We start from the raw sequence: 22,887 nt of genomic DNA, 5'->3' as shown, positions 1-22,887 counted from the left end.
TAGTCAATTTCATTTCTGTGTGTTATATCAGAAGAGGTACATGTATTTAGTTGTCTTTTGTGTTGTTTAAAATATATATTTGCAATGAATAAGTCATTTGTCTTGAAAAAATGTACCTTTTCTATCATCAAGGCTATATTTTCCAACTCCTGATTTTTCCCTTTTGTTTCCAATCTTTGCATTCCAATCACCAGTGATTATCAATAAATGCTGATTGTATGTTTGCTCAATTTTAGACTGAAAAAGTTAGTTGAGTTCTTCAATTTCATCACCAATTATCCTTAGTGGTTGGTGTGTAAATTTGAATAATAGTAGTATTAACTGGTTATCCTTGTAGGCGTATGAATATTATCTTATCACAGACAGCATTGTTTTTCAAATAGATCTTGCAGTGTTCTTTTTGATGATGAATGTGATGCCATTCTTCTTTGTCATTCCCAGTATAGTGAACTATGTGAATGTCATATTCAGTATGACCAATACCAATCCATTTCAGTCCACTAATGCCTAGGATATTGATCTTTATGCTTTGCATTTCATTTTCACAACTTCTAAATTTCCTAAATTCATACTTTGTACCTTCCATGTTCTGGTTATTAATGGGTGCTTACATAATGCCCTGGACTGCAAAGTCTATTTGAACCACAAGATCAGGAGTTCAAGATCACCAGTCGCTCCTCAGAAACTCTATATAAGGTTGCTATGAGTTGGAACCAACTCAATGGCACTTAACTACAACAACAACAGTTGTTTGTCCTAATTTTGAGTTGTGCCTCATCAGCAAATGAAGATCCTGAAAGCTTTATTTCATTTGCACTATCACAGTCCACTCTAATTTGAGGAGATAGTTGTTCCCCAGTCCGATTTTGGGTACTTTATAACCTGAAGGGCTCATCTTCTGGCATTATATCTGACTATATTCTATTACTACTTGTAATTTTTCAATATTTGGTATTCTGGTACTATCTGACAGTGTTCCATTGTTATTATAAGGCTTTCAGTGACTAAACATTCTGTCCCTCTCTCCTTCCTCCTAGTGTGTCTTAGACTGGAAACACAGCTGAAACTCATCCATCATAGGTGAACTAGCTGGTGTTAAAAATGCTGGTGGCATAGGTTCCAGCATCCTGCAACACTCAAGCTATGAGTCAGAGCCTACTACACAGCATTTAACAACAATACACTATGGGATAAGAACTGGACTGCTAACCACAAGGTGGGTGGTTCAAATACACCAGCCGCTTCTAGAAAACCCTATAAAGGGTTTCTGTGAGTCAGGACCAACTCAGCAACCCTGAACAGTAGCAATAGTAAGATTAGGCTGACTGGTTGAAAATCTAGCTGTAACATTAACTACCATGAACAATGTACTTATTTTTCTCTTCCCTTCCTCCTTAATCTATAATATAGAAACAGTAATCTAAGTCTGTGGTGTAGTGAATTATTTCATGTGTCTCTTCTAGTGTTACGCTTTTTGCTGGTGGTAGTGGTTGTGCATCACCAAGTCAGTTCCAATTCACAGTGACCCTGTATAGGGTGTCTGAGGCTGTAAATCCACATGGGAGCAGAAAGGCTCATCTTTCTCCCTGGGGTCCTTCATTAACCTTTGTAACTCCCATCAAACCACTCTTTTTCTGATGGGTCAGAGTAAGAAAATTAGGAGAAGATACTGTTAGAATATAACTCAGTTGTGAATGGTTGCTAACAGAGTTAATTGTGATCATAACAACCTGGAACTCTAATGTGGTTATAAAATAAGCCACCTCAGATGCAGAAATGAGAAGATTTTACTACCATCAAAGAGACTAAGCATGAAGCATGTCCTTTGGAAACAGATTCCCTGTACAATGAACCTCCTCAACCCGGGAAAAGAAAGCTAGTACACAGAGGATTGTTAGAGGAGTAGCAGCAGTAGAACCAAGAATCAGAGCATGAGACAGAGTGGTGTGCTTCCCAGGTTACAAAACAAGTAAAACAGAGTAACTTTGTGCAAGAGGCTTGCTTGCATGTTGGAATGCCTCCAGGCACTAAATAAGGGGAGTTACCTTTGCTGATCCCTGGAGTTGGAGTCAAGTGCCTTCAGGTTTAGGCTTATGGTGAACTGGTGTGCACTCTGGGCACTAAACAGCAGCCTTAAAAGAGCTCTGTAACATTGCCAGAACAAGGCAGATGCCAGGCCAAGGGGGCAAGGACCAGAAAGAGGCCTGTCTGTGGGCACAGCAGAGGTGAAGCTGTCCTGACTAGAATTGCTGTGCTCTGAACATTTCTAACACTGAATTGTAAACGTTGACTTTCCTAATAAACATCCTGACTGTGAATATGGTGTTTGAGTTCAGTATGACCATTTCAATGAATTCAGCTGATTAGAGAGTTAGTACTATAGGAAGACTAGCTGGTAACCTTAACAAACAAAACAAGCCAACTAAGCAAACAAAAACTCCTTTTAGAGTTATAAGGAAGAAATAAAATTGATAATACACATTAAGCATTTACAATCATGCTGACATCTCCTAAGGATTAGAAAATATAGTTGAAAAAACTGAAGTAGTGATGCTTTTTAGTCTCTGAAGAGTTGTGTTAGAAACAGGGAAGAGAGGTTGACCACAGATCACTCCCAGCAAATGCCAGATGTGTTTCACCTAATCAGACAGCCCACATAGAAGGAAAAGTAGGAATGAGCTACAAACAGACATAGGAATAAATGACTAATTAAGACGCTAAGTTATAATAGGAAAACGTAGAGACAGGGGATAGCTATCAGGTGACTCATAGCCTTCCATGGAGGACAACAGCATAAAATGCAAAACCAAGAGCTCACTGGGTTAGTAGTTAGCTCACTTCGCTCATGTGCTAGCAGCCTGTTCGTACTGTAATAAGAGCATCTATACTTAAATAAACCTTTTGCATGCTTAAATTTCTGTCTAGTTGATTTGCTTGTGTGTTCTAAGCCTATACACTACTGATTCTTTGGAGGGACAGAAGCACTGAATCAGAACACATCGTGCATTTATATTTTTTTCTGGTTTTAGTGCTGTCTTCAAAATCCTTCTGCACACCTAGTGTGGTTCTATAAAAGGGTTGTTGTTGTTGTTAAGTGCTGTTCAGTCAGTTCTGACTCATAGTGATCCGGGATAGGGTTTCTGAGGAGCAGTTGGTGGATTTGAATTGCTGACCTTGTGCTTCACAGTCTAGTGCTGATCTTACTTCGCCACACCAAGAGTCTCCATAAATGGGATGTTGTTGTTGTTGTGTGCCACAGAGTTGGTTCCGACTCATAGTGACCTTGTATAGGGTCTCCAAGGAGCAGCTAGTGAATTTCAACTGCCAACCGTATGGTTTGCAGTCCAATGTTAACCCTACAGTGCCATGCTGGGAATCCTGTAGACAATTACATTCCTTCAAATGTTACTCATTTGAATCAAAAAGATGTATACTTTTCAGAGATAATGTTCTAGCTTTATCAATGAGACCCCACAAATAATTCTAGGCTTTTTTACATTTGTACTTATCACCAGTTCACTCTGTATACTCAATTCGTCCACCCATTAAAGGTTTATCATATTTATAGTTTAAAATCAGACTATTTCAATTGGTCATAAAATATCATGATGTTCTATAAACAATGATAATTATCCTTATAATTAAACACATTGTATTTAATCTGCAGCAGTGTTACTCAAAACATAAGGTACCTGTGAATGGAGATCTTAGTAATGTGCAAAGTATGCTTTATTCATCTTGAGTAGGATTCAAGGTTCTCCATTTCTAATAAGTGGCCAAACTCAAATTCAAACCAGTTGTTGTCTAGTTGATTCTGACTCTATGGCGACATGTGTTTTATAACAGAGCTGTGCTCCAGAGAGCGTTCTTTCAGAAGTGAATCTCCAGGCATTTCTTCTGAGACACCTCTGGATAGATTTGAACCACACACTTTTCAGTTAGTAACTGAATACATAATCCCTTTGTGGCATCAGGGACACCAATAACTTCACAGATTATGTTAATTCTGTTGATGTGTGGAACATACTTTGCTCCAAATAAGGGTGTATACTATATTTCTATAACTCTCAAAAATTTTTTTTGAATCAAATTTAAAGATTATATTTTAATTTTTAGACTCTAACTTTTGGGTTTTGGAGTTAATATTATCTTAAATTGTAGTTTGCAGCTATTTGATATCATAGAAATTTGGGCTGATTCAGTTTTTGCTCACATGTGTATTGAGTTTTGAAATACTTATATTTTTAGTATCATTATTCTCGTGTTTTGCTTGAATTTAGCAACCTAGAAAATATTTTCCAAAAGAGAATAACTGACATGATGTGACAATAAAATCCAAATGTGGATTTTAAACCAATGTCACCAAGTCTTGTCTTTCTATGACAAGCCTTAAGATTTAAAGCATAGCTAGGTTTTTAAAAAACAACTTTGGTTCTTCTAGTAAGCTTCAGTATAGTGCAAGAGCAGTCAAACCAGTACTTCACTGCAAATCTCCTTTAAATAACTCTGGTATAGAGGCTGGAAAAGGCATGCAATATTAAAAATATGACAAGAAGAGAAGAGTAGGGAGGAAGAGAAATGTCAAACTGTAAAAATACATTTGAGTAGAAAAGAAACATGTTCTTAGTAAGGGTACATCATGTTGGGCTTATATATACAGCAATGAACATGAATAAGGTATGAGAAAGAAAAATGCTGCTCATAATTAATGGAGTTTATGTACATTTTTTTCTCTTTCTTTTTTCTGATTCAGCACATTGATACATTTTTTTAAAACATGAAAAGAAAGATACCCCATAGCTATCTCATGTGCTCTATCTGTAATACTGGGAGAGATCTGAGAGAAATAGAAATGCAAGTGAACTTTATAGAGTTCTATTAAATATGACAGTGAGGGGATTAAGCGAATACCTTGCATCTTTTGAGTTTTTTATTTTAAAATAATTTTAGGTTTTCAGAAAATACAGATATAACACTAAGAGGTTTCATATACTTTTACTTAGGTTTTCCTAGCATCTTATACAACCATGACAAATCAAAACTAAGAAATTAATATTTGTACAATACTGTGCACGAAACTGTAGAATTTATTTGCTGTTCACTACTTTTTCACTAATGTCCTTTTTCTGTTCCCAAATCAAGTCTAGCATATCACATAACATTTAGTAATTATGTTTCCTTACTCTCTCCCACTGTGTGACATTTTCTCAAGTTATTCCTTGTTTGTAATGACACTGACAATATTGAAGAAGATAAAACTATTTTACAGAGTGATCCTTAGTTTTATTTGTTTGATGCTTGCTAATTATTAGATTAGGATTCTATATTTTTTAAAGACTACCATCAAAGTACAATAACTTTGTCATTACAATGAATATATGACATCAACATGACTTACTACTAATAATGTTAACTTTCTTCACATGTTTTCTCTCAGATTTTTTCATGGTAAAATCCCATTATTTTTCACTTGTACACTCTGAGGTTAGCTGCTAAACTAAAGCCATCCAATTGTACCATACAAGTAAGGTTTGGCAAATGAAATCCATGACAGGAAAACCATAGAGAGTAATTCTACTTTATAACACATTAGGTTGTCTTGATTCAGAATTGACTGCATGGCAAGGTTTTTTGATTTTTTGTTATACATAAGTGAGTAACTACATTCAGCACACTTCCAGGGAATTAAGGTCTACTTCCTGAAGGTAGAATAATGACCCATCAGAATGGTCCATGTCCCATTCCTTAGAACCTGTGACTGTGTTACTTTACATGACAAACATGACTTATGCTTGTGATTGAGTTTAGGAATTTTTTAGGGGAGAAAACTCTAGATTCTCCAGTAGACTCAATATAATCAGAAGGGTCCTTATAAGAGAACGAGGAAAGCAGTGGAAACAAAGAAAGTCATGTGAAACAGAAGCTCAGAAGCAGAGATTCGAATGATTTCACTGTAGGCTAGAAAAGTGCCAGCCACAGGCCAAGGCCTATGGACACCCTCTGGAGACTGTAAAGGGCCAGGTAACAGATTATTCCTAGAACAAAATAGGAGGAACACAGACCTGTTGGCTTCTAGATTTTACCCAGTTGTGTTCTGTTTTGGTCCTTTGATCTTAGGAATTATAAGAAAATAAAGTTTTTGTATTTTTTTTTTTTTTGAGCCCCTACATGTATAATTTAGTACAGTAACAGTAAGAAAGTAACAAAAATATCAAAGGATACATTGACATACTTTAAACTCACCACAATAACAAATCAATGCTTTTCTGAAGGCTACAGAAATATATTTGGAGGCTAGAGCAAGATTCTATTTTCTCTTAATGTTTTGTCCACTTATTTTAGCATTTATCAACTTATTTTGTCTACAGAAATTGTGACTGTGGTGTCCTACTGGTGTTTTTCTATTTTCCTCATGTTTCTACATAATTTGAGGATGTTCTGTCAGGAAAGTTTGTTTTCCCCAATTTATATATTTATTAAATCATTTACTTCTATCATTATGGACTTCTGAATTTTAATTTATTATTTGAGTAATAACAAAATATAATTTTTATTTACTTTGTTGCTTACATTTTTGTTTTACAGCTCTGACTGTTTATCAAATGTCTTTCTGATTGTTCTAGGTGTCATTTTGAATTCACCGGTCTACTATTTTCTCTTAGCATTTACTTTTTGTAACTAAAATGTTTTTCAGGTTCATCCTTTATTTTTATTGCTATAGTCCTAACATCAGTCAGATATCCAGGGTGCCCTGGTATAAGATAGCAAGATCAGGGTACTAGATGTGTTTGTTGTTACTAGAATGTCACTGCTTCTAGGCCCTTTCAAAGGACAGAACTAGGGAATATATATATATACACATATATATTAATATTGCCCTATTTATACAGAAATATGGCAGTGACTTTGGCTTTGGGTTTTAAGTGATATCTCCAACCTTAATAAGTATAATAGGTTTTAATGTAGCCTTCTCAGTTTGCTTATATGTAATTTTTTTTCTTAAAGTGAGAAATGTAGCTTAGTGTGTACAAATATATTTATTTTTTATATACATGAAAAATCATTGCAGAACTGTGAGCACATACCTGCCTGAGAAACAAATTTACCAACTATAGGGTGATATTTATGCAGTTCATGTTTTCTTAACTTTATGATATCCAGAATTAAATTTTTTTTAGAACATGTTTTCTAAGTTACTTTGAATAGTTCCTTTTTGTTCCCATATCCTTTAGTCAGATATGTCATCTATTTGTAGATTTAATTTTCATAGTTAATTCATCCTGGAATGCTCCAGCATGCTGGTTGATTTGTTTGGTTTTTTTTGTTTGTTTTTGTTTTCTTAGCTTATGAACAATAAAGTTTTGTCTGTTAATATTTTCTTTTTATAAAGTGGACCAGAATATGGTTTATCTTGATCCATATTCCATTCACACTTGTTAAGAATCTTTATTATGCAATTGGTTTGTTTCTTCTATAAGGAAATCAAGTTAAATTTTTGTTGTTGTTGATTTTATTATGAATTGGGTGCAGGTTTATTGAAAAATCTGTTTTCATTTTACCAATTCATACACACTTTGCTTCATATCATTGATTTGCAAGTCCCACAGTGTATTTCACTTAGATCACTTCTTTCCTGTGTTTCCCATTTTCATTCCTCTTTCATACCTGACTACTATTGTTTTTGTGGTTAAGTGCTATTGAGTCAGTTCTGACTCACAGCAATCCTGTGTTTGATTTCTGAGGAGCAGCTGATAAGTTTGAACTGATGCCCTTGTGGTTCAAACCCACCTTGATGTTCAGTGCTTATCCTATAGCACCACATCAGGACCATTCCTGTCTTCTAAAATTTGTCCTTGGATAAATACTGTCCTTTCATCTCAAATGGCTGATTATTCTAAGAGTACCTTAATATTTTGATGTTATGTGTATACGTACTAAGAAGCCCTGAAGGGGATATAAGATAATGACAAGGTCAGCACTGCTCCTTGGGAGAAAGACGAAACTTTTTACTCCAATAAAGATTGTAAGTCTTGGATATCGTACATAGAGTTGTTATGAATCAGAATTAGTTTTATTGCAGTGGGTTTGATGTTTGATATTCATATACTTACTAAAGTTCAGCCTTGGAGACACATTTTGAGTTAGTTTGCTCTGTTTTAAAAAAAAAAGTCATTACTTTGGTGATTATCCAGCTTTTTACGGGTTGTAAAAGTATGAATGTGGTATTTTTTCCAGCTTGTTATTCTTCTAAGCTAAATTGAAAACAGACAGACAGATAGATAGATAGATAGATAGATAGATAAATAAACAAATATAAATATAGATTTTTTTTTTAATTTAGGAAATATTAGCTTGAAGTTATCTTTTGATGTAGGAGTTTGATTACATTGAATTAAATCTTGTAATGGAGTGACTCCAAAATCAGACATGGCCAGGAACAATAATTTCCAAATCACCCACCCTGCAATTCCTGTATCATGTGACATGAAACTACAGAATAAGCATAATTATCATTTGTACTTGTTAAAGGGATTCATTCATCTTATTCATTTTGGAAGTAGTGTGTTTTAACTCAGCTAATGAAACTTTCCTTAGTAAAAATGTTAAGGTCTTTAATATGTAAATGTGTCTTGTAATTCAATAAGAGAATAAAGATTTTCAAATTTATTTTGACAAGGAATAATTTTCTTCTATCTATAAATACCTGGGAAGTTATGTAGACAAAGTATATTATATAATACATATTTAATGGCAAGTATAATAGTGCAGTACTCTTAGACTCTATTTCTACATTGTGCTGCTTCATATCCACTCCTAAGAACAGACGTCTGAAGTTCCATGGCTAGGAGATCACTGTGAAAACCACTTCAGTAGCTCCTTGGATTAGAATGAGCTTGGATTTTCTTTTCCAGAAACCATGGTCACAGTTTACTGTAGATCTGGCTTAATTTGACTCTGAAGGGAAAGCAGAGGCACTTGTTCAAATAGAACAAGGGGATACAGAATGGTTTAATGTCAGGAAAAGTGAGTACCAGGGTTGTATTCTTTCACATATTCAATATGTATGCCAAACAAACAATTCAGGAATTTAGATCATATGAGGAAGAACATGATATTAACTGCCATATGCTGATGATACAAGCTTGCTTGCAAAAAGGACTTAAAATACTTACTCACGAAGATCAATCCTTCAGAACGGATTGCACCTTAATGTAAAAAAAAACAAAAATCCTCACAACTGGACCAATAAATAACATCATTATAAATGGAGAAATAATGAAGCTGTCAGACGTTAGTTTGCTTGAATCCACAATCAACACTCATGGAAGTCACAGTCAAGAAATCAAATGATGTATTGCATTAGGCAAATCTACTGCACAGAACTTCTTCAAAGTGCTCAAGAACAAACATATTAGTTTGAGGACTAAGCTGTGCCTGATCCAAGCCATGGTTTTTCAATAACCTCATATGCAAGAGCAAGTTGGACAATGACTAAGGAAGACTGTAAAAGAATTGATACATTGAGTTATGGTGTTCTAAAAGAATATTAAATCCATCATGGGATGCCAGAAGAACAAACAAATCTGTGTTGGAAGAAGTACAACCAGAACACTCCTTAGCAGCCAAGATGGCAAGACTTTGTCTCTCATACTTCAGGCATGTCATCAGGAGGGACTAGTCCCTGGTAAAGGACATCATGCTTCATAAAGTGGCAGGTCATCCATAATTTCAATTCCCTCTGTTTTTTTTTTTTTTTTTTTTTTTTTAATACAAAACACTCAGGAGGTAATATATAAACATTTAAACAACCCATGAAAGCATCCTTTATCTTTCCATGAGTCTAGAGTCCTCAGATGTTCTATCTCTCCATGGAATCATCTTTGCCTCCATCTCTGGTGTTGCTGCTTCTCTGGATAGGGTTCTGGGTTCCACATTCTGCTCATTCTCTCCTCCCTTGATGGTCCTAGGGTTTTCTGTTTCTGGAATGTAAGATTAACTACTTCCCCATTTATGCTATAAAATGTCTACCTTTACAATTGTGACAATAACATTCCATCATGCTAACAATTACTCACATTTGAATCATAAAAATTTTATCTCCATTTCCTTTCACCAGAACCATCTAGACAAGATGAAAACTATTCAGTGGAGGGTCAACCTTCCCTCACACTCTGAAGCAAAGCTTCCTCTTGAAAACTTGTAATCCAGTCACTTTGTGCTTTTATAGCCCACCCCCCTCATTGTAGGTAGTCTAAGTTGCCCACCCCTATCAACCCTATATACACAGGGGATATGTTTTTGATCCTTGATGTGAAGACTCCTTCCCTTTCGGTTGGTATTTTTAGCTACTACATCCATAATTATAGGTCAAGTTCATCAAATTGTAGTGATTTACAGTTGTTTCTTTTATCAAATTCCTTTACTTTCCTCTATTCATGTTCTGATCATCAAGCCATTTAAGCTAGCTCAAATGGGTACTATCTGCAAGTTTGGGCATTCTTTTACATCACTACTCACTTCATATCAGTTGGATGCTTCACTCTTGGTCCTAGCCATCTACGGTCCTTGTCCGTGGGCTTAGGAGTCCCCAGGTCTCACCACACTTCAGATCAACCAGTCCTTTCTCTTCTCTCTCTCATCTCCAGGATGATGGCAGTCTATGGAATGTGGTTGAACTCAGCCCAGATCTTCATTGCTTCCTCTCCCCCTCTTCCATATGTACAGTTTTATAGTGACCATTTTCCTAAATATTTCTTGGCCACTTAGCTGCAGCAAAGTTCATTTCCCTTAATTTTTAATATTTGGAACAAGAGAAAAAGCACTTTCTTTTTTTGTAAGTGAAAAGGTCATTTTTATTTTTCTAATAAATTCACATATAAAACTGGATTTAAGACCTATACAACCGATATTAAAGAAGACACTAATGTTATGATGGCTGAAAATTATTTTAAAGAGGAATAAAATAAATTCTTCTGGAAATTGAAAAAGCATATACTTAGGAGTTCTTATCTCAGGGGTTCCAGATAGAGGTGGATATATAACTAATTGTCAAGCATTGGTTGTTCAAGGTTCAAAATTGCCTTTTTGTAGCCACCAAAGCATTTTAAATTGGTTTCATACAAATACCAGTTGAATCAGATGCTCAGGCTAAAGAAAAAAAAATGATAATGATCAAGCTTCCTTAATTTTATTTAGTCAGATATTTTCTGTAGAAAAAAAAGAGTTATAGGTTTTATTTTTTGGTCATATTTGAAGTATTCTGGATATGTCACATAGACATAGTCTCGAGAGAATTCCTCTCCTGGTGAAGACCACCTCTGTAGTTGCTGTGCTCCTTCAGATTACTTTAAGAGCTTGTAACTTTTGAGTCAGAGGTGCCTATGGCATGAAAAGCCAGGGTTGCCCTCAGGGGATTTGTTACACTTTATTTCTCTCAAGCGTGGACTCAGAAACCTGGAAAATATCATGTTTGGCAGCCCAGTAGGAAAGTTCAAGCTATCAAAGAACCTTTCAAGGTGACAATTATGTAATGCAATATGTGACCTTTACAACAAGATTTGTGCTGAGGAATCTATTGGGGGGGGGGGGGGCGCTCCCTCCTGCTGGCATGTTCCCAGAATATTCTCAAGCTTTACTCTTAAGCATAGCATGTGAACATAAAACCATCTGGATAGATGTATACCTTTGTTCCCTGTAGTATCAGCTTGGGGAGGCCTTTCAGCATTATAGCAACAGGCATGTTAGAAACCTAATGGAGCAATGACTGAATGCTTGACTGCTAGCTGAAAGTCACCAATTCTAACACACTGTGTTCTGTTGGAGAAATATGCAGCAGTCAGTTTCTGGAATACAGCAACATTGGAACCCTATGGGGCAGTTCTACTCTGTTCTATAATGTGGCAGTGTAAGACTGTGAACCACAAGGTCTATAGATCAAACCAACTAGCTGCTCCTGGAAAACCCTATAAAGGGTTGCTATGAGTCTGAAACAACTCGACAGCATATAACAGCTTAGGGATATGTTGGAATCAACTCAAACACATTGGATTTGGGTTTGGTTTAAAGTGCCACAAGGCTGGTCACTCCTCAGAAAACCTATACAGGATCGCAATAAGCCTGAACCGACTCAATGGTACTTAACATCAACAACTTATCTATTACATGACTTGATAATATAAAATAATTATGGCTAGCAAATTCCTCCCTTCTGATTTTCAAGAGATGATAATGGTCTCAGATATGTTCACAAAGATAATTTTTCAAAGGAGAACTGACAGCTGTTACAATAGAACTTTAATAAAGTCAAGAAGCTTGACATAAAATACAAAACCCAAAAAAGCACTGGAAGTGATTAAGTTTGTATTTATGAAGGGAGGTTCTCTGGGAGAGTGATATACAATCTAGGTTAATTGGAGTAGTATTAATATCTTACAGCTATTTTTGTGAGATTTGATAAATTTAAAATTCATCAAATATTTTAAAACATTTTATATAAGACTGTCTTGAATTATTATGTTGATTTTTATTTGTTTTGTTTTTGTTATTTGCCTTTTCATACCTTTCTTTATATTAAATATAGTAGCATAGCATGTTAGTTTAGAGAAACAATCATTTGTGACCTACATTCTAGTTCATAGAAGTCTGGGATAATCATGGGCATGAATTTTTTTTATATATAACATATATTTACTGAGCTCTTCCTATATTTAAGAAATGTTTCTAACAACCATGATACAGCAGTGGGGGAAAGCATAAAAAAAAAAAACCCTTGAATTTGTCTATTTCTTGCTCTTTTCAGGTAATCTTATTAGAGAGGGTATATTTTCCTCTTTCATAGAAACTCATAGACACTTCACACATTTGTTGAGAAACCATAGCAGTAACTGCATCCAGGAGTGGCAAGATAGGAAGACGTGGCCACATAAGTCAACAGTAGTACAAAGGGAGTTAAACAGAGAACTTCTAGAGCTCTTTGCTTTAGTGCAGTAAAAGGTGACCCCAAGAAGTAGGAAGGGAAGAGGTAAAGAGAAGCTGCTTTCTGATAAATAAGCCCAGGTTCTATGGTTCAGTCCTACAATTTGAGAGCCATTTCTATTGTGTGTAGTAGTATTTTACTGGCTCAGGGGTTAGAACAAAGTTGTTTCCCAACAGAAAACATTTTCAAAGGAAGCTCCATTTCCCCTCCCCCGCCCCTCCTTATTCATTTTTTCTTTTATCAACCAGCCTAGCCTCTTTTCTTGCAATGAAATATTGATTGTTACAAAATAAAACAAAAATAGCAAGTAATGCAATAAAATAAGTTAACTATAGCAAAATTACTTTATGAACTACATTAATAAGTTTCCTAGGGTCTTCATTCTAAGTTTTAAAATGACTGTATATAAAATAGTTTCTCTGGGCATGATGAAGATTTTGATATGTCTGTTTATTCTTAAAATTATTTTACTCAAATATTGTCTTTTATATTCTTAATTAAAAAAATAGGTAAACCCATAGCAACTTTAATTAATAACATGAATTAGCTATTCAGAATTGAAATTTTACAGTTTGAATCAATACCCTACCAAACAAAACAACAACATTGTTTCTATTATAAACATATATGCCCTATAACCCAAGCCATGATATTTTCAATAGCCTCATATGCATGTAAAAGTTAGACAGTGAATATGGAAACCCATACTAGAATTGATGTATTTGAATTATGGTGTGGGAAAAGAATATTAAAGGTACCATGGACTGGACCACCAGAAGAACAGATAAATCTGTGTTGGAAGTACAACCAGAATGTTCCTTAGAAGCCATGATGGCCATATTTTGTTTATCATAATATGGTCATCATATTATTAGGAGGCATCAGTCCCTGGAGAAGACCAACACGCTTGGTCAAGTGCAGAGTCAGTGAAAAAGAGGGAGATCCCTAATGAGATGGATTGGCACAGTGGCAGCAGCAGTGGGCTTAAGTGTAGCAGCAATTGTGAGGATGGTACAGGACTGGGCAGTGTTTTGTTTTGTTGTATGTAGGGTTACTATGGGTTGGAACTGATTTGATGGCATTTAACAACAACAACAAATGTCAACATTACAATTGGATTATTTTTTAAAGGTGTGTAACCAAAAAGTCTTGTACTTAGAGATTATAATTAAATCTTCTTTAGGTTTCTCTTCAGAAAACAAGAATTCATTCAATAATAAAAGTGAAAATAATGGGAGTCTTTTACTAATTACTTTACTCAATTATGAAGAAAGCACTCATCATCTTTGTAATTATTGTTGTTAAGTGCATCTGTGAGAGAGTAGAACGTCTATCTATCTCCCACAATGCATCTTGTGGGTTTGCACTGCTAACCTTTAGGTTCACAGTCTAGTGCTTATCCTACAGAGCCACTGCTCATAAGGTCCTCCTAAAGTATATAATGCACACTGTCTAGATTCTTTTCAGACATTCTAACCTTCAAGGAGGACATACACATTTCTTTTTCTTGGATATTAACTGATATTTTCAAGCATTTTTTCAAGATCTGCACCTTGAAAAATATAAGTTCTATGAAGTTCACAATGCCTTGGCATTTTGATGACTTTGATTATTTACATGACTGGGGCAACCAAGAAATGTACAATATTGCTAATATCTAGAATGAAATGGATGATTCAGTTTAAATGTGAAGGGCCAATACGAATTCATTTTCATGGTATTTGTTTAAAAGCCATGACATTCATTCACTTAGAAAGTATTTATACAGTGCCTACTATGTGGTAAACACTGTGTTAGATAGACATTTATGATACAAAGATAAATTTATCTTTGCCCTGAAAAACTCAGAGATGAGTAGGAAAATAAAGTATGTTATAATAATTGCAATATGAAGTGAGACAAATTATGTACTTAATTTGAAAGTATGTGGGAAAAAATTTAACTAAGGACCTCAGACCATTCTTAACTCATGAATTTCCTTGCCGTAAGAATATTAACGTGAAAAGGAAGATCACACATTTTTCTAGGATACCATTGTATTATCCTGGCATGCTAAACTGGTAAGCTGTTTGCCTACTTAGCTAAACAATGTTTACAATGTACTGATCATATTTTTAGTTAGCACTTGTTGCGTGCTTCCTATGTATCCTGTCAAGTGTGATCAACCTCTTTATGTTTTATCTCATTAAACAATGCCAACAATGCTTAGTTTTTTGTTGTTCAGTTCCATCGAGTTGGATCCAACTCATAGTGACCCTATCTATATAGGCTATTTGAGAAGCAACTGGTGGGTTTGAACTGATGACCTTGTGATTATGATATAATGCTTATCTTACAACACTGCTCCAGGACTTCACACCAGATAAAATATCAATGTTTTAATATTCCTAGTAAGGAAACTAAGAATGAGAGTAAAATGTTTCATTGTCAAAATAGTTATTAAGAGGCAGAGAGAAAATATGATATCAGATTTCAAAATGAGGAAATATCAAAATCAGTCAATCACACAAAAAATCAGCAGGAACAAAGGAGGCTAGCAAGTGCTAGAGAACTTGGTACAGTAGATCAGCTGTAGCCTTATTTTTTGTTGAAAAGGAATGGGGATTTTTTTTTTTTTTTTCATGTGTATGGTGCTTCTAAGGGAAAATCTCTCAGTTCCATGTAAATTCTTAGTTTCTTTTTCTAGAGATAAAAATTACCCATCACATATGGTTATAAATGAGTTCATGTTAAACCATTTATCATCAATTCAGACTTATGATGATGCCAGGTGTTTCAGAGTAGAACTGTACTCCATAGGGTTTTACATGGCTATGATCTTTCTGAAGTAGATATCCTAGGAAGGGTTGATGGGTTTGAATAGCTGACCTTCTAGTTCACAGTCCAGCACTTATTCTATAGCGATATATATGTTGTTGTTGTTGTTAAGTGCCATAGAGTTGATTACAACCCATAGCATCCTTGTTAGATTTTCTGAGTGCATTTGGTGAGCTTGAACCACTGACCTTGTAGTTCAAACCAACTTTGCAGTCCAGCGCATTAATCCACAATGCCACACCAGGACTCTAGTGATTATTTAGGACTTCTGTTGTGGCACTATAAGATCAGCACTGAAGTACAAACCACAAGTCAGCATTTCAAACCCACCAGCTGCTCTTTGGAAATCCTAGACAAGGTTGCCATGAGTTGGAACCAATTCATTGGCACTTAAAATCAACCCTTTCTCTCTCTTTATATATATATGTAACTTCTAACCACAAGGTGGTTTTTCAAACTCCTTGGAAACACTATGCAGGGTTGCTATGAGTCAAAACTAACTCAATAACATTTAACAACAACCAAATATATGTATGGAGTTTGGTTGTTCCATATGATAAGCAGTGGACTGCGAACCACAAAGTACGTGGTTTGAAACTACCAGTCACTACATGGAGAAATATGAGGTTTTCTGCTTCCACAAAGATATATATATATATATCACTATCATATATCTATCACTATATATGATATATATCACTATGAGTCAGAACCAACTCTATAACACTTAGCAACAACAATAACAATATATATATATATATATATATATAGCGGTGGTGGTATTTATACGCTATGGAGTATTTTCCGACTTATAGTAATCCTGAGTAGCTTTTCCAAGACTGTAATATTTATGGGAACAGAAAGACTGGTATTTTCCAACTGCTGACCTTGAGGTTATCAGTCTAACTGGTAACCGCTATGCTACCACAGCTCCATATATATATTTTGTTGTTAGGTGCCATTGAGTTGGTACTGACTCATACCACCTTATGCACAGCAGAACAAAACACTGCTTGATCCTGGGCCAATCTTACCACTGTTGCCATGCTTGAGTCCATCAATGCTGCCACTTGGCCAATCCATCTCGTTGGGGGTCTTCCTCTTTGTCTCTGACCCTCCACCATACCATCTTGGCTTCCAATGAGCACTCTGGCTGCCCTTCTTCCAAAATGGATCTATTTGTTCTTCTGGCAGCCCATGGCACTTTCAATATTCTCCTCCAACACTGTGACTCAAAAACACCAATTCTTCTACTGTCTTCCTTATTTACTGTCCAGATTTCACATGCATATGATGTTATTGAAAATGCCATGGCTTGGGTCAGGCATACCTTAGTCCTCAAGCTGACATCTTTGCTCTTCAACACTTTAAAAAAGGTCTTATGCAGCAGATTTGCCTAAAGAAATATGTCATTTGATTTATTGACTGCTGCTTCCATGAGTGTTGATAGTTGATCCAACAAGAATGAAGTACTTGACAACTTCAATCTTTTCTCCATTGATAAGAATGTTGTTTATTGGTCCATTGGTGAGGATTTTTGTTTTCTAGATATAAGGTAATGACAAACTGAAAAGAAAAAGAAACAAATGCTTAGATTACAATAGTATTTCTGTGTGTTTCAGTCATCATATAGAAAGTTAAAAGTATTATTCAGTGTTCAGAGTCATTGGCTTGTACATTTCTTAGTCTACTGATAGTAATAAAGGACCAAAACTTCATTTTCTTTGGAATAATTGGTCCAATGTGCTTAATATGAAGTTGAACACCATTATCAATCTCAATACCTAAATTAAGACTAAAACTAGGCTTGTACTACTGGTGAAAACAGGTGGAAAATTTGGTAAATTGATATATAATGAGCATGTGTGTAATTGATCTAGAAGCAAAAATAACTTTATTTGGATTTAACTAAGTTACTCTCCTGCAGGTTATTAAGTTATGTCTTTTCATTCTAGAACAAAAATGCACAGTTGGCCACATAAAAACCTTTTCTAGACTAAAGTTATGCCTTTTTATTCTAGAACAAAAATGCACAGTTGGCCACATAAAATCCTTTTCTAGACTGAGAATTTTCAGTGTCATAGAGGCAACCATAAATTAGTAAAAGAAACAAATGCTCAAAATACAATGCGATAAAGCGATGTGAGGTATGCACAAAGACAACAGTAAATATTTAAGTGTAGCCTTAAAAACTAATTTTCAAATAAAATTTCAATGCCAGGCAGTAAAATTGAAATTAATGAAAATGAATAAAATGTTCAGCAATTGGGAGATGAATTAACTACCACTGAAGTGGAAATAATGGCAAAACATAAATAATACTTAGATATTAATCAAACTGAAAAAGATAAACCAAGAATATCATTTTTAAAAAAGTCAAGAATTCAAGAAACATTAAAAGGATAAAATATCAAATAAAAATATGTAATTGAATTTTTACAGGATATAATGTAGAAATCATGTGGGACTTATCATAGAAAGGCACAGATATTATATATATATCAAAAGGCAGAAGCGATATAGAGCATAGTTTGATGAAGCAAATTATTTCACTCTTAGATGTGCTCAAGATAATTTAATATATATTAAAATATAACATATATTAAATGCATATATTAAAAATACATAACAACACCAACAATGAGCAAAGAATTAGTACATAGTCACATATGCCTATGGGAAGTATTGATGTAGCACTATAAGGTAAACACTTGACTGCAATGTTGGTTTGAACAGAAAGGTTGGCAGTTCAAATCCAGCAGCTACTCCTCAGAAACCCTATGTTGTTGTTGTTAAGTGCCATTGAGTCGGGTCCGACCCATAGCGACCCTGTACAGGGTTTCCAAGGGTGTAAATCTTTACGGGAGTAGAAAGCCTCATCTTTCTCCCGCGGAGCAGCTGGTAGTTTCGAACCGCTGACCTTAAGGTTCGCAGCCCGATTCGTAACCACTACGCTACCAGAGCTCCTTTCAGAAACCCTATAAAGGGTTGCTATGAGTCGGAACTGAATCGACAGCACTTAAGAACAACAATAACGTAGGCTACCAGAGAATACTATATTTCACTTAAAATAAATACATTTGATCTATGCAGTGAATAAGGAAGTTTTTAGAAGAATTAGTGCTTTTGAGTTATGGTGTTGGAGGAAAATATTGAAAGTGTCATGGGCTGCCAAAAGAACAAACAGATTGGTGTTAAAAGAAATACAGTCAGAGTGCTCCTTGGAGGCCAGGATGGCCAAACTTCCTGTCACATACTGTGTACATATTGTCACGAGGAACCAGTCACTGGAGAAGGATATCATGTTTGGTAAGGTGGAGGGTCAGAGAAAAAGAGGAAGACCCCCAGGGAAATGGATTGGCCAAGTGGCAGCATCAATGGGCTCAAGCATAGCAACAGTTGTGAAATTGGCCCAGGACTGGGCAGTATTTCATTCTGTTGTGCATAGAATCGCTATGAGTCAGTACCGACTCAATGGCACCTAACAACAACAACAACCTGCATTAGCAAAGATTTGTAGTAAGTATATCTCCTTTTCTCCTTTCCTTTCTCAATTTGTTTCACACTTTTTATGTTTTAATTTTTTGAAAATGTAATGTGTATGTGTTTTTTCTAAGATAATCTCATTATTAGTGTTATTAAACTAAACTTGGATATTCACTAAGACAGTTGCTGATGACTTGATAACAACCCCTGGTGACCTCAAGAGTAAAACTTCATTGTATTGTAGTCCATTTATTTGTTTAAATGGCTTTGATTTTTCAGAAGTAGATAACTCTTGGTGGATTGGAATCACCAATATTTCCGGTAGTAGTTGAACACTTACTCATTCGTGACTCCTTGGAACTTTGGATACTCACCAGAATAAAAGAATAAAGTATATAAAAATGTGCTTATGGTATAGTTCCTCTTTAACTTAAAGTGAATACCTGATCAAAGTTAAAAATAATTACCTTAGTACAGTGATCATCAAGTCTTTCTGATAATTAGAATCATATAAGGAGTACTAAAATATATTCCTTACAAGTCCTTGTGTGGTGCTACAGGATAATGCACTGGACTGCAAGGTCAGTTTGAGCAACAAGGTCGGCAGTTCAAACCCATTAGCAGCTGTTCAGAAACCCTATACTGGGTCGCTATGAATTGGAATCGACTCAACGGCGCTTAACAGCAACAACATATTTAACTATAGAATTCCAAGCCCTCACTAGGATATTGATATTTTTTTAATCATCTGCGGGTAAAACTGCATTATATTGTAATACTAGGGCAAACTCAATAATACCTATAGGGCATTAAACTAAGAGTTTAATAAGAGATCTAGCATTTTGATGGCAGAAATACTTGATGATAGTATATAATAATTCAATTACATTTGTATTCTATTTGTTCTCATTTTTTAGGCATCACCATTTTATAATTAAGCTCTGAGGTCAATTTGTGTTTTATTTTTCAATATTAAAATACTTATCAATATAAAGTTTAAACTGAAATTGCCTGTTTATTACTGCACTCCAGCATATGCAAATATGTTATTAAGTTACTTTGTCAAAAGGCATAAAGTTGCTAGTAATATATGTTGTCTATATATTTGAAATAATTTCAATTATACACAAATCACTTAGTCTTTTTCAACATGAACAGTGAAAACAGCCTTCTGGAAAACTCAAAATCATTGTTGATCTATAATACTTCAATTCTTCCAGTATAAAGTAAAATGGAGGGAATATATATGTCTCTCCTTACATAGATATTTCAAAACAGAAAATGGTTTTTATGAGTACCTGGGAATTATTAGTATAGTTACTGATCAATTTTAATGATAAACCAAATATATTGCTGGGGCACTGTAGGATAAGCACTGTACCTTAAGGTCGGTTTGAACTACAAGGTCAGTGGTTAAACTCACCAACTGCTTCTTGGAAACCCTATATAGAGTCGCTATGAGTGGGACCACAATTAATCTGCCAGTTTGTCATAATGCAGTGACTTGCATGTTGCTGTGATTCTGGAAGCTTTGCTACTTCTATTTTAAATATTAGCAAGATATTTTAAATACCACTAAGGTCAACAAGGAGATCTGGTAGCATAGTGGTTACGATACGGCCTGCTAATGTCAAGGTTGGCAGTTTGAAACTTCCAGCGGTTCCACGGGAGAAAGATGAGGCATTCTGCTCCCATAAAGATTTACAGCCTCAGAAACCCTGTTCAGGGTCACTATGAGCTGAAACTGACTCCACGGAACTTAACAACAACAACAACAAGGTCAACCATAGTAGTTCTGGTGTGGTGCTGTGGGTTAATGCACTGGACTGCAAGGTCAGTTTGAACCACAAGGTTGGCAGTTCAAGCTCACCAGTCACTCCTCAGAAACCCTATAATGGATCGTTATGAGTTGAAACCTACTCAACTGTGCTTAACAACACCCACAACAACAAGGTCACCCACGGTAGACAGATTTCAGTTTAGCTACCAGACTAAGACAGACTAGGAAGAAGGAGAGACAGAACACTTCCAATTAGTCATGAAAAAAACCCTTGTGAACAGCAGTAGAACACTATCAGATCGCACCAGAATATTGGTTTTTGAAAAATGATTAAGGGCACTGAAATATTGTCAGACGTAGTGCCAGAAGATGATCACTTCAGGTTGCAATAAACTGAAAACATGATAGGGGAAGAGATGCCTCCATAAAGTAGAGTTGTCCATGATGACACGAGTGGAGTAAGGCCTACATTTGCTGTTGGGGCACAACTCAAAACAAAGAGAAAGAACGTAAACATCCACTAAGAATCAGAACTTAGAATGTATGAAATGTATGAATCTAGGAAAATTGGAAACTGTCAAAAGTGAAATATAGCACATATAGATCGATACCCTGAGCATTAGTGAGCTAACATGAACTGGTATTGGCCATTCTGACTCTGAAAATCACATGGTTTACTATGCCAGGAATGACAAATTAAAGAATGGTGTTGCATTCATTATTAAAAAGGAAATTACGAGATCTACTTTGAAGGATGCTGATGCCTGTGGCAGGATAATATCCATATGCCTACAACAAACACCAATTAATACCATTATTACTCAAATTTATTAATGAACCACTAAAACCAGTGGTGATGAAATTAATAATTCTATCATTTCTTTAGTCTGAAATTGAAATGCAATCAAGATGAGTTGATAATTATCAGATTAAAAATGCCCAATATCAGTCCATTTCAGCTCCCTGATGTCAAGAATAGTGATATTTATATGTTCCATTTCATTTTTGACAATTTCTAATTTACTAGATTCATACTTTAAACATTCCATGTTTCAGTCTTAACAGATGTTTACAGCTGTTTCTCTTCATTTTGAGTTGTGCCCAATTAACAAACGAAAGTCCCAAAGGCTTTACTCCATTTGCATCATCACTGTCAACTCTACTTTCAGGAGGCAGCTCTTCCCCAGTTGTATTTTGAGAACCTTCAAACCTGAGAGTCTCATCTTCTGACACTATATCTGACTATATTCTAGTGCTATTCATAATGTTTCAATATTCAATATTCTAGCACTGACAGTATTTCAGTGATGTTCATATGGCTTTCAGTCACTAGATATCTTGAAGTAGTCCATCTCACCTTCTTACTGGTCTGCCTTCTTCTGGAAGCTCATCTGAAACCTATCCACCATGGTTGATCCTGCTGGTGTTTAAAATATTAGTGGTATGGTTTCCAGGATCACAGCAACATGCAGCTATTATAGTATGACAAGATGACAGATGAGTAGTCATTGATTCATAGGCCAGTGCATTTTCTCTACAATCCCATCCTCTAACCTTGAATATTTGAATATTTTAAACCTGAGGGTTCAGGTGCAACTGACCCAAGTCATGAGGTTTACAATCAGCAATAAAAGAATTAATACATTTAAATTATGGTGTTGGGGAAATATTGATACCATGGACTGCCGTAAGTGCAATTCTGTCTTAGAAGAATAGTAAGAACATACATAAAAACAGATGGCAAAGGTATTGTCTTTCAAATTTTAGAAGTTGTTGTTGTTGTTGTTAGGTGCCTTAGTCCTCAAGCTGATATCTTTGCTCTTCAATG

The sequence above is a fragment of the Chrysochloris asiatica genome, unplaced genomic scaffold (genome assembly GCF_000296735.1).
Source record: "Chrysochloris asiatica unplaced genomic scaffold, ChrAsi1.0 scaffold00063, whole genome shotgun sequence".
NCBI classification, from domain to species: domain Eukaryota; kingdom Metazoa; phylum Chordata; class Mammalia; order Afrosoricida; family Chrysochloridae; genus Chrysochloris; species Chrysochloris asiatica.
Note: the sequence above shows the minus strand (reverse complement) of the source record.